The sequence below is a fragment of the Talpa europaea genome, assembly GCF_964194135.1.
Source record: "Talpa europaea genome assembly, chromosome: 7".
NCBI lineage: Eukaryota > Metazoa > Chordata > Mammalia > Eulipotyphla > Talpidae > Talpa > Talpa europaea.
Genome location: NC_140074.1, coordinates 103,246,712 through 103,266,477, shown reverse-complemented (window position 1 = coordinate 103,266,477; position 19,766 = coordinate 103,246,712). Strand labels below are relative to the sequence as shown.

The 19,766-nt window shown below is 42.0% G+C and overlaps 1 protein-coding gene across 1 annotated transcript in view; it reads right to left on the bottom strand.

The window, feature by feature from the left end:
• NUTM2F (NUT family member 2F) overlaps window positions 1-19,766 on the bottom strand; it is a gene marked incomplete at both ends in the record, with an annotated part of 38,693 nt that overhangs the window by 6,010 nt on the left and 12,917 nt on the right. The gene's annotated exons all lie outside the window — the stretch shown is intronic.

Here is a 19,766-nt window from a genome sequence, read left to right as displayed (position 1 = left end):
AAGGAAGTCAGAAGTAGTTTGCACAAAGGAGAACGACCCAGAGCAACTCGGGAGTCAGGCCCTATTGGTTGCAGTCAACTGGCTGCCTCAGCCCCATTGAATCCTGGACAACAGCACCAGGACTGAAAGGGAAGTGCATTTGGGATCCAAAGAGCACAGCCCTGGCCCTGGTATTACAATGAACTCAGCCTGGCTCTGGAGAGGACATTTCATCGCCACCTTGGTCCCACAAGGGACTCACTAACAGTTTTCGAGCTTCGCCCCACCTCCCCATTACCCACTTCAGATCGCTTCACCGCATTTCAAAGTCCTTAGGAAAATAAGGTGGGCCATTCCAGGGAGCCGAGTAATCAACACGGGGCTCAGCTTGCCCCCTTGACCTTCTCTGTGCTCCAGAAGAAGCCCCACGACTGCCCGTGAACATGCGACAAAGTGGCTTGTCCCCCTCAGAAAGCACCAGTGTGCCTGCTGCCTTCCTTTCTCCACACCCAGGGTGTTCTCCTGAGCCACCTGGGCCCACGGACTCTCCACCTCCCACTACTCCATCCAAACTACACGTCCCCAGCAGCAGAGTCACATCTGCATCTCAAGAATTGGAAGGGTGGTTGGGCCTCTGAACTCCCCCCTCCTCCAAACCCACAGACTGACCTCCAGAAGCCATCTCCACGGGCTTGGGTGCAGACCACAGCGGCCTGGCAGCCTCCACAATGACCTATGTCAGGTGCAACACGCAGAGACTGAGCTGGTTTCAACAGATGCTAAGTTGAAGTGGGACAAGTTTGAATTTAAACCTGGTTAGAATGTTGGAGTCAAGACATTCCGCAGTGGGGGAGGGGCCTGACCAGGTGGGCCTGGGAGGGGTGAGGTCTTGGGGGAACATTCCATGAAGGGCTCTGGCAGGAAGACAGAACCAGAACTCCTTTTGAAAGTATTCAGTGGCAATACAGTTGGCATGGGTGACCTTTAGGAAATGGAGGCACCGTTTTTTCACATTCCCAGCATAAGGTTTTACTAGTTATTTCTTTACTTCCGCTCTTATCCAGCAATATAGCTTTGTGTCCCCCAAACCACTCTGCTTACACCTGCAATAGCTATTCCCTATTTATCTGAGATTTGCATTGGACTGGTTTGCAGTATTTTGTCTGGCAGCACTACCAAGAAAACATAACATATTGACCTATTGAACATATTGAACATATTGAACTAAACAGTTAATTACTCACCCTTGCAGAATGAGAACTTGGAATAAAGTCATGCACGTGTGCAACTGGGGTAAACCACCTGTTTGCTAACAATTGGACATGCACACAAAACCTGAATCTTTGGGTGTAATAGACTTTGTTGGAGTCTATGCAGCTGAGTTCTGGGCCTACTGTGGTAGGCACAGAAATAAGGCAGAAAATCTCTTTCCCTAAGTTCAATGGCCTAACACCTTAGAGCCTTCCTTGATTTGTCCAAGTGTTAAAGATCCCTAACCATGGATGTGCTCCCTAGAGAAACAAGGATTCTCACCACCAATGTCCAAGTCCCAATGCACGACCCTCCTCCCACTTACCTTCTCATGACCATCTGAACCTGGAAATCCTCATTGGCTGCCCAATTTCCAGTCTTCATTTCACACACTTGTTCTTTAGAATCCAGCCTCATCATCACACAAAGTCTCACCTGCATGAACTCCTGGTCATGCCTTAGCTTGGTTTCTGCCTTAGCTTCTCTGCCTGATGCAGTGGGTGTAGAGTTCTGACTGATGGTTCAGAGTTGGGAAGGAAAGAGAGGTTTAGAAGGACTCTTCTAACCTGTGAATATTCACTGATAAAGTCTTTTGCTTGTGCTTAAGATTTTCTTGTTCTTTGGGAAGAAATGACAATTTGAATCATAAGGACAAATTGTATGAAAATTAAACAGTAGCTGAATTGAATAAATTGGCAGTAAATTGGAGGTAAGGTCCATACTACTTCCCATTTTGCCCAGGTTTTGCAAGAAAGTAATAGCTGAATCTGCACAATTTCCACGTGATTTCTATGTTTTCCCTGAACTCTCAAAGTGCAAGTTCCAGTGACTATTTGCACTGAGTAGTTCCAGAGTGCTTGACTGTCCCTCTGAACGCTCTGACCTCCACAGTGACTTCCCATAGGAATGTCTGCTTTCTCTGTAGCATGGAAGTGTTTTCACGTGCATGTCTGTTTTGAATATCTCTGCAGTTACTTTGTGCAGACAGTACCTTGAGGTGAGAGCTATACAAGGAAAATCATAGTGAACTTTATTTCCAAAATCACTGTTGTGGACTGAATAATCAACTGCAGAGTCTTCATGAGGGGAAACATTAGAAACTTAAGTAACTTCAATAAATAAGTTCTTATGGAAGAGTAGTGAGTCCAAATACTATGCACAAGCATTCCAGAAAGGATGGCTTCCTTGTTTGGCCCTCCATTTGTTATATCAGGTGATTCTTTATTTCCAAGTTTCTAATAGTTTTAATATAAGATTGGAATGACTCCCTTCAGAGTAATTGAGATAAAAACTGCATGGTGGGAAAATTGATCGCAGATGCAATTCTTTTGTATCACATCTAAATCCACACCCTAGAAGGAGAGATAATTAGATTAGCTTTAAAGTTATTTGGGTTGTGCAGCCAATAAAGGGAGTGGGTAAAAGTCTTTCACATTATGATTGCCATGCCTGCAGAAAGCCTCTGTGCAGGCATTGACTGATGGAGAAAATCTCTTTGGACATAGATCACATGCCTCAGAAGACCATGTCCAATCACAGAATGGCAAGATACTGTGTTTGTGTCTTGTGGAGTTTGCATTCTGGGCATCTGGAGGTTCTTGGTGGTGTTAGATGTCAGGGGTCTTTAGAGTAATCTTGTGGAATGAGAAATGAAACTAAACTTGCATTGGCCTAAGATACAGAGAGGATGTGATGATTGTGGAGTTTCTTTGGGAAGCATCACAAACTCAAGTCCTAAATTGATTTTGCTATGACATGCTTTCCTAAATTACAAAAAAAAAGCAGGGCTGAGGGACTGAAAGTGTGCCCAAAATCCTTGCTAGGTCTGAAATAGCCCAGACTGTCAAATCTTCGTTAAAGTTATAATTAAATTTATAATTAAAAACCTTATAAAGATCTTGAATCAACAACTATGGAAAAAGTCCAAGCATTCGATAAATGCAGTCAGAATGATAGTGTAGTGCACTAATCGCATTTCAAAAAGCTCTGGAAATGCACTCAGGGCAAAGCACTTCTTAGATTGTTTGCCAGATCGACAATTCTCTGCCAGAATTTTTTTTAATTAATTCATTTATTTATACAAGCACTGGGTACAGTCAGAAGGGCGTGAGGGCGAAAGAATTCACCAGAGCCAGAGCGGGGAGCAGAACAGGCAGACTGACGAAATACACTCACTGCTGAGGGGAGCAGCGGGCGCGGCAGGAGAGGTCTGCGCGCCATGTGGGACCCTCGCCGGCGGCCGGGGATCGAACTGGCGCTACAGAGGCTGAGGACAGCTTCGCAGCCCAGCGCTCAACCGCTGCGCCACCGGGGAGGCTCCGGAACTGTTCTTTAATGGAAACTTCAGAATTGGCCGGGAAAAGCACACGCCGTTTTGAAAGGCATGACCAAGAATCCAGGAAATGCACTGCAAAAAGGTTTGCACGCATCTGCCCCAATTTGTGCTTCAGGGTAAAGCTCTGCAAAACCATTCCCCGGGTGTCACATGAGCGCGTGAAGTGCACGCTTGTCATTAAAATCGCGAGTGCTGCTTCCACTCGCGCTGGCTCTAAGGAGCACGGACAGCAGGAAAGTTCTGGGGGGAACTGGCGCTGGCACCTGCGGAGCTGCCACGACGCCCCGGGGCGCCCTGGCTTTCCTCCCCTGCAAGGGCACCTGGGACTGTTCCCCGCCTGCCCCGCGCCGCAAGCACGTGCCCGCCCGCGGGGGGCGGAGCTGTGGAGCCCGTAACGTCATCACCCAACGGCTCCCAGCGTCCGTTGCGGCTGTTTAGTGCGTAAGACGCGCATGCGCGCTACCGGGGGCGTGGCCACAACGGCCCTTCTTTGGGGGGGCGGGGCCTGGCAAGATGGCCGCCTCGTCGGTTGTGTCAATGTGGAGGTAATGGGCGCGCGGAGTGTCTGGCTCTTCAGGTGTGCCGCTCTGTGCCTGTTGTTTTTATGTCAGATTTCTTGTACTCTGTCTGTGTGGGGACACCCCACCAGCGTTTGTGTGCACCCCCGTAGCTCGGTTGGGGGGCTTTGATACCCCTGGTGGGCACCCACCTCACTCCAGGGGCACTTTGGTTCAAGGATGCTTGTCCAAGGGGCTTAAATGATACCTGGGTTAAAACATGTCTTGGTGTGTTTGTGCTTTCTGAATAATGTAAAAAGCCAGAGGGGAGTACTTCCAGATTTCGAATCATTACCTCTTCCCAATGTAGACACTCAGGTTATTTTAAATGAGTGACTCTACATATATCCTTCCTCACAGTTTTTTCTTAATAACATAAAATCATCAACCATTGGGCCTCCCCGGTGGCGCAGCGGTTGAGCGCTGCGCTCGCTGTGAAGCTGTCTGCAGCCTCTGCAGCGCCGGTTCGATCCCCGGCTGGCCAGGGAGATTCCCATATGGCGTGGCAGACCTCTCCTGCCTCGCCTGCTGCTCTCCTCAGCAGTGTACTTCAGTCCTTCTGCCTGTTCTGGTGAATTCTCTCTGTCTGCCTCTGTCTCTGGTGAATTCTCTCACCCTCCCGTGCCTCTGTCCTGTACCCCAGTGCTTGTGTAAATAAATAAATCTTTAAAAAAAAAAATCAGCAGCCATTATGTCCTAACTGCGCTCTCTTCTCAGTGAGGCAGCAACTTTGCTCAATCCCATCGTGATCAGGCGTTAATCATGCTCTGGTGTTACCAAATGATAATGGAATTGCATAGATGTGTGGGCTGTAGATCCAAGACCAGCTGAATCAACAAAAAACGTTAAGAATTGTGTAGATGAAATTTACAATGGAGAGATAAAGAATGTATTTTATTATCCATCAATTACGTGTCAATCAGTGGTGATATGGTTAAAATTAATTCTGTATGTTTATGGGTATTTTTATATCCTACTTTCTTCAGAGTGAGGTGGCTCAGGTGGTTAAGTCTTTGCTAGCACAACACTGTCTGTTCACTTGGGGCTTTGGAGGTTTTGTGTTTGTATTCTGTGAAGTCACTGTGAGGGTGTGTTTGTAGTGTGAGCTACATATATGTGTGCTCACAGGCTTGTGCGGTTCAGTAAGTTTTATGGTTGTTTTTATAGATGACAGTTGTTAGTTGTTGTGTGTCTCTATAAACCTAAGTTGTATATGCATATGTGTGGATCTCCTGGAGATTGTGATACTCACGGCAGGGTTATTTTGGAAATGTCATGATTTGGCAGACACATGAAATGTGTTTATGTGAATTCCTCATTTGGGGCTTATTTGTGTATTTAATTAGTAGTGGGAATATGATGAGTGTATTTGTATAGGTGGAAATGCCTGTGTGGATACTTGTGGTTAACTGGTAGTCATGAGTGTGTTTTTGTTATTGGAGTTGAGTTATTCAGAGGGTCTGAGTTGTAATTTAAATTTACTTTTGAATTTGAGGTTATGCATTTGTTATCTAGGCCTTTGCAAGATGTTTGTCTGTGCATGTTTTCCCCAGAATTTTGGAAGTTTGTGTGTAATGTGGTTTGGCAGGGTTAGCTGCATGTGTACATTGGCATTGTTGGGGGAAGTCCTGGTGGTATAGGGTTGTTTATTTTGTATGTTTTCAAAATGTACTCAGGGCATGCTTTATGTGTTTTATGTATATATGTATTTTATATTTTAAAAGGACAGGTTTATTAGGAACAGAAGAAAAAGGCACCTGCAAAGTCACCTGTAGGTACAAGAGCAGCTTTATTTCCTTTGGTGATTTTCAGTAATTGTTAATATGCATTTGCTTTTTTTTTTTTTTTATAATATTTATTTATTTATTTAATATATGCACTTGGTACAGTCAGAAGCGCAGGAGGGTGAGAGAATTCACCAGAGCCAGAGCGGGGAACAGAACAGGCAGACCAACGAAATTCTGCTGAGGGGAGCAGTGGGTGTGGCAGGAGAGGTCTGCCTGCTGTGTGGGACCCTCACCAGCGGCTGGGGATCGAACTGGCGCTGTCGAGGCTGCCGGCAGCTTCACATCCCAGCGCTCAACCGCTGTGCCACCAGGGGAGGCCCAATATGCATTTGCTTTTGTAAAACCCCATTTTATGGAAATTATGGTATGTGTAGGTCAGTGGCTTTTATGGAGTGGAATTTATAGGAATCTGTATTTTGGACAATGGTGAGGTTGTTTTAGTGTATTTGAGAGTGTGGATTATGTATATGTAGGTGGTGTGAGCTGTATGTACTGGGGGATATAGAGTAAATGTTCTCATAATTGTAATGTGCTGGGAATCATAGGTATTAATGGTTTGTGGTGAGAATCATATATTGAATTTGTGCGTGTATACAAGGAACATGGAAAATTGGATAAAAATTTATAGGGTATATTTGCATTTTCAGTAATGGGTTATTAGTGTCAAAGATTCAGACTAAAGTAAAACCAATCAATCATCAAAGTACTGTGGACTGAAAGAATAATCCTTGTCAGAGCGGTCTCCCCTCTGTAAAACTGCTGAGCTGGCCCCTGCAGATGCTTGAAGTCACTAAAAAGAAAAAAAAAAACATATAAATACAACTTTTACTGTGAAGTACATGCAGCCCAATCAACACACCTAGACCCATTCCCCCAATTGTCATGTTTTGACATGCAGAAGGAGATGAGTTGCACAGCTCTGTCTTCATGTCTGCAAACCACACTCAAGAGTAGAAAAAAATTTTCTAATCCCAGGTCTTCTGCTATTCCCACCCCACAGAGAGATAAAATCTGACTGCAGAATAAGAGCAATTTTGATTATACATTCCTTTTTCCTGGAACCAGAATATAACCAGATGTCTCCTTTACCTGTGCATGGAAGAAGTATGTATCTCCTCCTGGGCATGTAGCCCAGCTGCACAAACCTCATATAACAGACCAGAACATGTAGACTAGCACTCAGAGACTATCTAGTGCTGCATCCTGGGGTTGAATCCTCAGTTTGCTCTGACTAATCTCTTTAATAAACTTAAACATTAGTAAAAGAGTTTTGTGCACTCCAAAAGGACAGTTTGCAAACTGGGAGAAACCATCCAAAACATGGGATGAGGCTTTGGTGTAGATTGTTATAAAGTAGATTATATCATAAGGAAGCAGCATTCTTCATAGTGATTGGTAATATTAGAAGTTTCTTAAATGATAGTGAATTCATTAGTGGTTACCTCATATCAATTGTGGAAACAAATACTTGCTTATGATTTCCAGAGAAATGAAGAAATGACCCAGATGAAGTTAGTCTTGACCTAGCAAAATAAGCTCAATTAAGCTTTCTTTTCTATGACTAGACTGGTTTTGTCTGCTCAGGAATTAAGACTAGTCTTCATTTTTTAAATTATTTATTGAAGTAATATTGGGTGTGTAACATAGGTTTCAGATGTACAGATATATATCAATGTCTGTATAAATTACTTTGTTTATCAACAAAAGTATAGTCTGTACATCACCATACAATTGACCCCCCCCTTTTTTTTAAAGATTTATTTTTTTTATTTATGCATATAAGAACTGGGATGTAGGTCAGAGGTACAGGGCATGAGAGGATTCAGCAGAGACAGAGTGGGGAGCAGAACAGGCAGATCCACTGAAATACACTGCTGAGGGGAGCAGTGGGTGAGACAGGAGAGGTCTGTTTCGCCATGTGGGTAGCTCCCTGGCTGGATATCGAACTCATGCTACAGTGGCTGATGATAGCTTGATAGCACTGAGACTTTAAACCCTGTGTCACCAGGGAGGCCTCAGTTGACCCCTTTTACATAATTTACCATTTCCCGTTTCCTTTCCCTTTTGGTAACCACTATTAAGATCTTGTAGTCTAAGAGTTTGTTTTTGTTTTGTTGGTTCACTGTTTCTTCACCTGAATGAAGTAATATGTTATTTGTTTTTCTCCATTTGACTTATTTCACTTAGTATCATACTTTGTGTTGTTGCAAATGGAAAAATTTCATTTTTTAATAGCTTAATAGTATTCCATTGTGTATATATACCACATCTTCTTTATCCACTCATCCTTTGATGGGCACCTTGGGTTGTACCCACTCCTAGATATTGTGAATAATGCTGCAGTGAACATGGGGATGCATATACCTCTATGGTTTAGTGTTTTCATATTCCTCGGATAAATACCCAGCATTGGAATACTTGGATTATACAGTATTTCTTTTTTTTTTTTTTTTCCAGAAACTCCATATGACTATTTTCCATTTGGCTTCTCTAATACATTTGTTTTCTATTTTAACAATCATTTCCACCCTTTTGGTCATTTTCTGAGACTGAGAGTATGAGCAGCCAGAATACTGTTATCCTGTTACCACATATTTGTTGTTTCCTTTAACTGAATTGGCAGACCAGAGGGCCATGTAGTCACTTTTCATCCTTTATGTCATTGTTTATTTCATCCAATAATTTAATCTCCTGATGGATACTGTTTGATGTGTGACTGGTTGCTGACAAGCATCTAAAGCCCTTGAGAGTATACAATACACTAAAGAGGTTGCATGATGACTATAAAAAGAATAACCAGGTCTTGAAAAATGTCCCAGAGCAGACTGCCAGGAGCCAAGATTTAAATGATCAAACCAAGTAAGTCATAGTTAGATTCAGGTGTTATTGTTGTAAGTCAGTCTACAATTTTTTTAGTTATTTGCACAGGCATAACATGATGTATTAACAAACACATTCTCAAGATTACTTAGAACAGGGTGATTATGAGGCTATTTTATGAGGCAGTTTTGCAGGAGAGCTTCAACCTAAGTTAGGCCTCTGGATAATTGAAGTGAGCAATTAGGTAAATTAATGAGAAACATCTATGAAAACAACAGAAAAACAATGGTTAATTGTTGAACATATTACAAATTCAGTTTCTGAGTTTGGAGAGTAGCCAATTGAGAAAATTTCTAGATTTGAGTTCAAAGCATTTTTGGTGGAATGCAGAAGAGGCACTTTCAATCTGGTGCATTTTCCTGGTTTGTTATTTGACTGTCTTGGATTTATGTTATCGGGTATTCTGTTGAATTTTTCTGAGTGGCCCGTACAACAATAGGTATGGAAGCTGTCCATACGTGGTCTGTTGTGGTGATTTTCTTAAGTTTTCAAGTAGATAAAACCTTAAAGACAATTAACAGGACTAGATTCTGATAATAGATACATTATAGTTTTCAATTGAAATACAGCATTTTTTTTAAGCCATCTTTTTTTTAAAGTCACTTTTTCACAGTATTTACAGTGAAACTCACTGATTTGTGATATAAATCTAGTTTATTACACTTGGCTTATTTACATAGATATAGTGAGGAAATGCTTCTATGCATATTCTCAAGCATGAAGTTAAATCAAAGCTTCTGTGAGTGGTTTTATTTACTCCATAAAGACAACCTTCATTCTTTAAAGTTGTCTGGTAATAAAGAATCACAGATTAGACATTTAAAGTCTCCTTAGGCTCAGAAGCCAAGTTTAAAAAAAAATCCATTTATAATTGCTTAAAAAAGAATTAAATACCTCAGAATCAACTGAGAGTTTAGTGTGCGTTCCACTATACAGTCATGCACAGTGACATTTTGGTCAAAACAGACCACACATATGATGGTGGCCCCCAAATTCCTATTGCCAGTGAGACTGAAGCCATCAGAAAATCATGGCAGCAGCTTCATAATTTGTGACATTTGCATAATATGCATAAAAATGAAATTGTACAAGGATACATTTCTCAGAACATACCCTCATTGTTAAACAACACATGACTATGTAATGAGTCATTTTTCTCTTGCACCTTTCAAAACTATTTGTCCTTGATTTTTGACAAGTTGATCATACTGTATCAGGGTGTAGTCATCTTTCCATTGGTCCTATCTAGCAGTCTTGACTACCATGAATCTCAGTGACTCACTCTTTCCTAAGATTTGGGAAATTTTTATTTCCTAAGTAAATATTATGCCCTATTCTCCCTTCCCCTTATGGGACTCCAATAATACATACAGTGGTTCTCTTGATATGGCCCATAAAACCTGTAGGCTATTTCCATATTAATTGTTTTCTTTTTCTCCTTAACTGGATAATTTCAAATGTTCCATTTTGTAGTTCACAGAATTTTCTGCTTGATGGAACTACATTGCATTTTTCATTTCATTCACTGTAATCTTTAGCTCCAGAATTTTTTTTTTTTTTTTTTTTTTTTTTTTTTACAGTTAGTCTCCTTCCCTTTTGGAACCTATTCATAAATTGCTTTCATCCATTTGATATTTTGTTTATTTGTGTCCTCTTTTAGCTTGATGAGTTCCTTTAAAACAATTATTTTAAATTCTTTGGCAGGTGATTATCCTTGGATAATCACTTCCTTTAGGCAAGTAATTGGAAATTTATGATTCTTTGGTGAAGTCATTACTTCCTTGGTTTTTCATGTTCCATGTAGCCTTGCATCGATGACTGTACATTTGAAGTAGTTACCTCCTCCAGACTTTATGGACTAGTTTTGGTTAGGAAGGATCTTCATATTTAGGTGAGTTTAAGTGCTATGATTGGGTGAGACATTATTGCTTTAGATGCAGGGTGGCACAGCAGTGGTTCTGGCCCCAAGGTATACAGCTTTGTCCGCTCAATCATTATCAATGACTGCAGGTGTCCATGGTGATGGCATGAACTACTGGCATCCTTCTCCTCTCCTTTTCTCCTGCATGAGAAAGTCATGGTCTCTTGTTACCTGTCTGGGCTGTAGATGCATGAGTAGTGGCATGGGGGTTTGGGGCACAGGAATGCACAGTAGTACCAGGGGGATACTGGTACTGTGTTGAGATTCACAGCATTGGTTTCTGTTTCAGAGGAGCATGGTGCAGTAGACTCTGGGCAGCTTTATCAACTGTCATCATCCATGAAGGTTGCTCTGGTCCTCAGTGGTAAAATGGGCAGGTGCCCATGGCATCAGTAAGGGCCACTGAAATCTTCAGTAAGGAAGGCTGTTCTGGTCTCCTCCCTCCCGGCAGAGGGAAATTACTGCCAAGGGGCTCTTACTGAAGAAGTAACTGTGCTGGGTTAGAGGTTGATGTGACACAGGTAAAATGCTCCCTTCACTTTTTTCCTATGTTTAATCATTCAAGCAATTTTCAGTATTTTGCAACTATAAATAATGCTGAAAAAAATAACCATGTGTATGTGTATATTCACACAAAAGTTGCAAGTGAATCTGCGGCATAGTCTCTTAAAAGTGATTGTTTGCAACAGGTATAATCTTATTAAATATTGTCAGATTCTCCTCTATAGGTTTTAAACCATTTTGCATTCCCACCAGCAATGTATGAAAATGTTTTGTGCAGCCTGATCAAGATAAAAAATTCTCTTAGCTTTTTAACTTTTGCCAGAGTGATGAGAAATAGTATCTTCATGTAATTGTGATTTGTGTTTCTCTTACCATGAGTGAAGTTGAACTTTTTTTTTTCATTTGTTTATACCTCTTTTGGTAAACAGATCTGTCTTTTGCCCACGTTTCCTAGAACTTCTGGCCTTTTTCCCTTTGTTTTTGAAAGTTCTTAAAAAATGGGGGAAGAGAAACCCTTTATGTGTAAAATAATGTTACTTTTATTCCATTTATTTTTTGATATCACTTGTGGTATTTTTGCTGTGCAAGTTTTAAAATTATTATATACTAAACTTTGTCTCTGGATTTTAAGCCAGGGAAGTCCCTGGGTCTGGGGAGAATGACCAGTAGTGTCCATTTGGTGAAGACACTATGGCCAGACTAGGGCTGGATATTTTTTAGGCACTGAGACATTTAGACCCTGGAGACTAGTGTTAGAAGCAGTGGCTAAAGGGTCAGTCCCTTGGACTGCTTATAAAGGTGGGCGCTCCAGAACTTAGTCCCTGAATGAAAGACTAAAGGGCTGTGGCTGCAACCCCTGAGACTTGGGTTAGATCACTGGCACACGTGTGGGACGGGGCCTCAGGATACAGGGATTGATACTGAGAGATGCCTGTTTAGGAGGCCAAGTATGTGACACAGGACTCTTATTTGGCTGTTGAAGGACTCTGGAGGATGTGAGGATGAAGGCTATTATGTCACTTTCCCCGCACTCAAGACAAGAGTTCCAGAATGTATACAGTAACTCCCCACAAGGTTGAATAGTTTGGGTTCTTGAGGGATGAATAAGTGAGGTACAGATACAGGTGTGCAGCTTTTATAAAGTTTATTAAAATAAAAGGTCATAAAATATAGACTGCAACTTAAAAAGAAAACTTCCATAAACCAACTCTTATGAACACTGAAATAAAGCAATGTTATTTTTCTCCATTCCATTTCAGGAAAGTGGAACATTTCCTACTGATTTCTGCCATCTTCTTATTCACGAGGAATGGAAAATCTTAATACCCCTTAATGACATGAACTCGTGGGCAGATATGAATTGTGGGTGGCCAAAGGTGAGTGTTATAAACTGAATCCCTCCCCCCAAAGCCATAGGAGGAAGCCCTAACTCTAAAATGACAGTATTTGGATACAGAACTTATAGAGGTAATTAAGGTTAAATAGTGTCATAAGGGTAAAGCCATAATCCCACAGGGCTGGTGTCCTTACAAGAGTAAATCTTGAGTGCTTGCTTGCTGGCTGTCTCTTGCACAGGTACAGAAGAAAGGTCATGTGAGGAATTGCAGGGCCCCAGAATCTCATCCTTGTTCGTTACCTTCCTGTTGTTGAGCTCCCAGGCTAACAGGGACACACAGTACCCCAGCCAGCCAATCACCAGTGAGAAACAGACCATCCACCCTGCCTCCCTGCCCTGACACTCAACCCTATAATGCCAGAACCCTCGCCATTCTCAGAGCAACAAGTATGGTTCATGGCAGTTGCTGCCCCTTCCCCATAGTGCGATCCATAGTAAACATTCCTCACTTGAGTCCTATTATTGGCTCTTTTAAAATGTGTGCGGGATTAATTGGTGGAAGCCAGGCAAAGACCCTTTTTGGAATCAGTAACAAGGACATTGTGAGAAGGCAGCCAATTGTCTGTAAGCCAAGGAACGAGGGTTCAATAGAAGATTTTGCCAAGTCTTAGACTCCAGTCTTCAAAACTATGTGGAAATTAATTTCTATTGTTTAAATCATTCAGTTGCTGGTAACCCTAGCAAGCAAATACAACTTTTGTATTTCACTATTATAATACCTAAAAATGTAAAAGTGGCTTTGAAACTATGTGATTGACAAAATCTTGAAGAGTTTTGGGGCACTTGTTTAAAAAAAGCCTTAAATAAATAAATAAATAAATAAATAAATGAAGCCTAGCTTGCCTTGAAGAGGCAGCTCGATTGGTAGAAATACAGACATTAAGTGATTCTCATGTGGCCTCAGATGGGATGAGAAACTTGTTACCAGAAACTGGAGGAACGGCAATCTTTTTCAAAAAGTGGCAAAGAACTTCGCCAAACTGTGTGCTAATATTTTACAGAAGATAGAACTTGTGATAGTGTTTAGCTGAGTAGATTTCTAGGCACAATGTTGAAGGTCGGAACAGTTTAGCATGCCAGTCTATGTTGCAAAATTGAGAACACACCGATAGTGTGGCTGGACAACTATTTGGTAAAAGAATGGTTTGTAAATCAACCATTTCAGCAGAAACTGCCAGGGTAAAATAAAGACAGGCTGTCAGATCTCTGGGATTCTACTGGGATCTCTGGGATTCTTGTGTTATCCATCAAGAAAAGGAAAGAGTGACCCCAGATGAACCAGAGATCAGGTAGGTCTGCCATTTCCTCAGCAGGCCCAAAGTAGTAATAAAAATTCAGGAGACCTGTATGTGTCTTCCACCGCCACCACTCCATTAGGGCCAGAGTGCACAGCATCCAACCAATAATTATTCTCAAGCCTTAAAATCTAAGAATGCCTTGCTGAGTTTTACACCTGCTTGGGAGTCACCAATTCTTTCTTCCTTCCACTTTTGGAATGGGAATGTGAATTCTGTGTTTGTCCTATCATTGTCTCTTAGAAGCAGATAAATGGTTCATTGTTTATGGCTGGAGAGTTTTGCTTTGCTTAAGGATGAATAGTACCTCTAGTCTTATCCACACTTGATTTAGATGGTATTTAGATATTTTGAATATACAGTCAATGCTGGAATAGATCAAGACTTTTCAGGATGTTAAGTAGGGGTGAGGTGGTGGTGGTGAATGTATTTTGTGTGTGAGAACATGAATTAGGGGAGTCCAGAGAGCTGAGTGTAATGGACTAAATTATTCCCCCAAATTCCTATGTGGAAGCCAGAACCCACAACATGACCTTTATTTGGTGAAAGGATCTTTAAAGATAACTGTTGAGTCATAAAGTTAGGGCTCTAACCCAGTATGTCTGGTGTCCTTGTAGGAAGAAGGAGAGACACTAGAAAACACATACAAGCCAAAAAAAAAGTCTATTCTTTCAGTCACCAAGTCATGGTATTTTGTTTTGGTAGCCCTAGCAAATTAAAAGTTATTGCTAATACAGAAAGTAAACTATGAATCAACTATCTTATAATCACTGAAAGAAAGCAATATTTTTTCCCCATTGCATTTGAAGGAAGTGGAACATTTCCTAGTGATTTCTGACATCTTCACACTCGGGGAAAAGGAAAGGTCAGGAGAACAGCTCTCGTGGCAGAAGCTGATGGCCAGATTTGGTCCTCCTATGTCTGTGGAGGTGAGACTTCTGGCTGAAGCCACGACCACACTCCCTACACACATATGGTTTCTCTCCTGAGTGGGTCCGCTGGTGTCTGATGAGGGCTGACTTAAACCCAAAGCCACGTCCACACTCACCACACACACATGGCCTCTCTCCTGAGTATGGCCTCTGTTCAGAGGTGAGGTGTGACTTCTTGCCAGCTCCTCGCTCACACGCTCCATATACATCAGCTTCCTCCTCCCCTGAGTGTGTCCTCTGGTGTCTAGTGAGGAGTGACTTGAAGCCAAAGGTACGTCCACACCGAGGACACAGGTAAGGTCTCTCCCCTGTGTGGGTTCTCTGGTGTCTGATGAGGGTGACCTTCTGACCAAAGCCACGCCCACACTCAGGACACACATAAGGTTTCTCCCCTGTGTGTGTCCTTTGGTGTCCCATGAGGGAGACCTTCTGGCTAAAGCCACGTCCACACTCAGGACACACATAAGGCTTTTCCCCTGTGTGTGTCCTCTGGTGCCTGACCAGGGTAACCTTCTGGCGAAAGCCATGCCCACAGTCAGGACAGATATAAGGCTTCTCCCCTGAGTGTGTGACCTGGTGACTGAGGAGTAGTGACTGCTGCCTGAAGCCACGCCCACACTCAAGGCACAAGAAGGGCCTCTCACCTGAATGTGAGCTCTGGTGTTGGAGGAGCGATGCCTTCTGGCAAAAGCCTCTCCCACAGTCAGGACACACAAAGGGCTTCTCTTTCATGTGTGTCCTCTTGTGCAAGATGAGGGCAATCTTCTGGCGAAAGCTTCGCCCACACTCCAGACACAGAAATGGTCTCTCCCCAGAGTGTATCCTCTTGTGGTTAGTGAGCGAGGATGTATACCTGAAGTGTCGCCCACACTCTGTACACATGTACGGCTTCTCCCCAGAGTGTTTCCTCTGGTGTATGTTGAGAGAGGACTTCCGGCCAAAGCCTCGTCCACACTCCTTACAAATGTAAGGCTTCTCCCCTGTGTGCATCCTCTGGTGCTTGATGAGCTCTGACCTCTGGCAGAAGCCTCTGCCACATTCAGGGCATACATGATGCTTCTGGAGGCTACCAAGGCTTGATTTTGTGCTAAGTTCTAATCCATATTTTCCACATATGACTGCTTCTGACTCTGAGATGTGTACTTCTGACAATAATGTGTCTGACTCCTGAAGGCTCATCCTCTGGGCTGGATCGTGATCTGTTCCTCCATCTCTGTTGCCTTCCACCCAGTCTACTTGCTGACCTTGAGATGGGCTGAAGAATGCCCTTGAAGTCCAACGCAGCTGCAGCCTCCTGAACAAGGTATCAAGTCCTTCTCTCTTTCCATCTTCTTCTTTTTCACTTGAGCAGTTTGCAGCTTCTAGTAAGAAGTGACTTTCTGCAGATGAGCTTGGGAAGATCTGAGGGGAGTGACAGCACAGCATATATTGTCTGAGGAACCGTTGACTTGAAAAAGTCGCTGGGCAGGAGAGATGGGGCTGGAATTCTGTCCTTGGTTCTGCTGGAGAAAAATTCTGGGTCAGATTCACCACAAGTACCTTGTGGGTGGTAACACTTATCCAGTAATAATTCTAGATATTCACACAACAAAGACTTTCTTTAGAAATCTACCTTCCATTGCATAGTACTACATGAAATATACTTTTACTGCAACAGAAAATCTCCATGATGAGCCAACTCTAAATACCAGCCCCCATCTCTCCCCCCTCCAAAAAAAAATAGTTTTAAGAAAGTATCACAGGGAGAAGGGTTCAAGATGGTACAGGAAGATTCTGGGCTCACCTCCTCTCAAGGCCACATCAAATATACAGCTACATATGCAACAATTCCCTATGAAAAGCATCTGAGAACAAGCTGACAAAAGGACAAGGGACAAAAGGACCCATCAAAACAAGTAGGAAAGGCAGGCCTCCCCGGTGGCGCAGCGGTTGAGTACTGGGTTGTGAAGCTGCCCACAGCCTCAGTAGCACTGGTTCAATCCCCGGCTGCTCCCCGGCCACTGGAGGAGGGTCCCACATGGCGCGCAGACCTCTCCTGCCGCCCACTGCTCCCCTCAGCAGTGTACTTCGGTCCTTCTGCCTGTTCTGCTCCCCGCTCTGGCTCTGGTGAATTCTCTCACCCTCCCGCGCTTCTGACTGTACCCAGTGCTTGTATAAATAAATAAAAATAAATCTTAAAAAAAAAAAAAATTAGTAGGAAAGGCAAAGACTTGGTTTCACCAAGAAAGCCTACCCCTGACATGGTGACCTACAATTAGGAGGAATCTCAAATATGAAGCTTCTCCCTGAGGAGTGAGAGGTTTATGCCCACATTAAATGCCCCTTAGGGCCTGTGGTGGAGCGAGAGGCCTCAAAAAACATCTAATTTCAGGGCTTCCACTAGGACACCCATGAGGCAGTGAGTAATAGAGACTCCACTTTTAAAAGCACATTCTCACAGACTCGTTTATGCTGGCACCTAGTACAAAAGTAGCAATGTGAAAAGTGCCTAATCATTCATATAGGAGACATATGAGTTAAAGTGTCTGCCAGGGGACAGAGTCTGTTTTAATTTTCTCTGGGATGGAGAGACTTGCAGATGCTCTCTTTGAACTTTCACCCCACCTTAGCTGTAGCTGCCAGTACTATCATAAGACACTGGCTATCTTATGCCCCTCTGCCCTGTGCAAGTCTGGGCCCCCTGAAGCCAGAGGAGTTCTTGTGGAACACAGGTTGGGGACAATATATTTGCCTTCTCCCCTTGGTTTAGCTACAGCTCACCTTTACCTCCATAAAGAAGCTTATATACCTGCTTGGGAGCTCTGATTCTTAAAACTACAAGAGAATACCTCCATACTGCCTGGTCTGGAGGCCAGCAGGATTTATAACTATAGCCCTACAGGAGGTTCTGGCTTCCACTCAGGCTGACACCTAAGTGCTGAAAGAGACTCCTCCACTTGGAACACAGACAGGTCTTAGCACACACTCAACAATGGGGAGCTATCAAAAATAAAGCAGGCTGCATAGACAACCACAAAGGTACAAGAAACAGCCAACAGGTAGGGCAAAGCTGAATGATAAGGTTCAATACCTACAAAAGGTCCCACAAGTAGTAGTTGTTTTGCCTAACACATAGAAACAGAGTTTCAAGTAAAATGAGGAAACAGAGTATGTTCCACATGAAAGATCATGATAAACCTCAGAAAAAGACTTTAATGAACAGAGATAACTGATCACTTGATACGAATTTCAACTTAATATTCAAAAGGATGCCTATGACTATAGATCAGTGAAACAGAATAGAAAGCCCAGAAGTAAACCCACACATAATGTTTAATTTATGACAAAGGAAGCAAGAATTACTATACAATAGAAAAAGGACAGTCTCTTCAATAAATGGTATTGATAAAACTAAACATGCCACATGTTAAAGTATGAAACTGGACAACTACCTTATACCACACACCAAAAAAAAAAAAAACCTTACAATGGAATAAAGACTTAAATGTGAGACTTGAAACCATAAAACTTCTAGAAGAAAACATAACTGGTAAGCTCCCTGACATCAGTGTAAGCATTATTTTTTTTTTTTTTTGATGACTCCAAAAGCAAGAGAAATAAAAGCAAAAAAATAAACAAATGGGACTACATCAAACTAAAAAACTTCTGCACAGAGTTTTTCTTTGCACAACAAAAAAAGACCACCTGCTAACCAGGAGAAGCTGTATCTAATAAAAGTATTGCGCGCGTGTGTGTGTGTGTCCTAAAATTTAACTGGAAATACAGAGGACTTACATTATACAAAACAAAACAATCTTGGGAAAAGAGGGGGAGGGAAAGGACTTAGACTGTCTAACTTTAAGCTTTCCTATGATTTTGCAGTAACAGATAGTGTGGCTTGATTTAAGAATATACATATTCATTGTTGGGTTTTCAACAATAAAAAAATCCAATGAGAGAAAGGCAAGTCTTTTCTAAAGTAAACAGTGCTAAAGCCACTGAGTATAAAAGAAAAATAAACATTGATCCCACTTCAAACCATAGAAAAAGGTTAATTCAAGATGGATGGTAGTGTAAAAACTAAAACAGATTATCTTTATACCTACAAAAATTAGAGAAAAATTTTCCTTCCTCAGAATTAAGCATCTGTTCATCAATTTATTGCTAAAAAAAATGAACACAATAGTTGTATAGTATGAGAAACAATTTGTAAAATGTATATATAAAACTGGTATTTAGGATTAATAACTCATAGAATTCAGTAAAAAAACAACTCAGTAAAAAATAAGATATGAAGATGGCGCATACGATCAAAATGCACATCAAAAGTGCTCAACATTACTAACCATCATAGAAATAGAAATCAAAACCCCCATTAGGTACCACAATGTCTCCATCACAACACATACCAGGAAAAATGTCAGAGGATATGAGTCAATAGGGACTCTCATATATTGTTCATGGAAGTGAAAAATAGTATAATGTCTTTGGAAAAGAACTTTCTTATAAAAACTACACATACAGGGTTGAACAGTATCCCACCAAAATTCATGTTTACCTGGAAGAGTAAATGTGGCTTTTTTAAATAGGGCCTCTGTGGATGTGACCAAGTTAAAATGAAGTCATAATGAATTAGGTTGAGCCTTAATCCAATAAACTGGTATCCTTACAAATAGAGGGAAATTTGGATATAGAGACAAAGTAGGAAGAAGGCTAGGTGACCATGGAGGCAGAGGCAAGAGTGACACAGCTACGAACCAAGGAATGCTAAATATTAGCAGCAACCACCAGAAGCTAGAAGAGCGGCAAGGAACAATTTTCTCTCAGAATCAGCAGAAGGAACCAACCCTGCTGACAGGCTGATTCTGGACTTCTGGCCTCTGAACTGAGGGAGAATAAAATTGTTATTTCAATCCTCTCAATTGTGGTAATTTGTTACAACAACCCTAA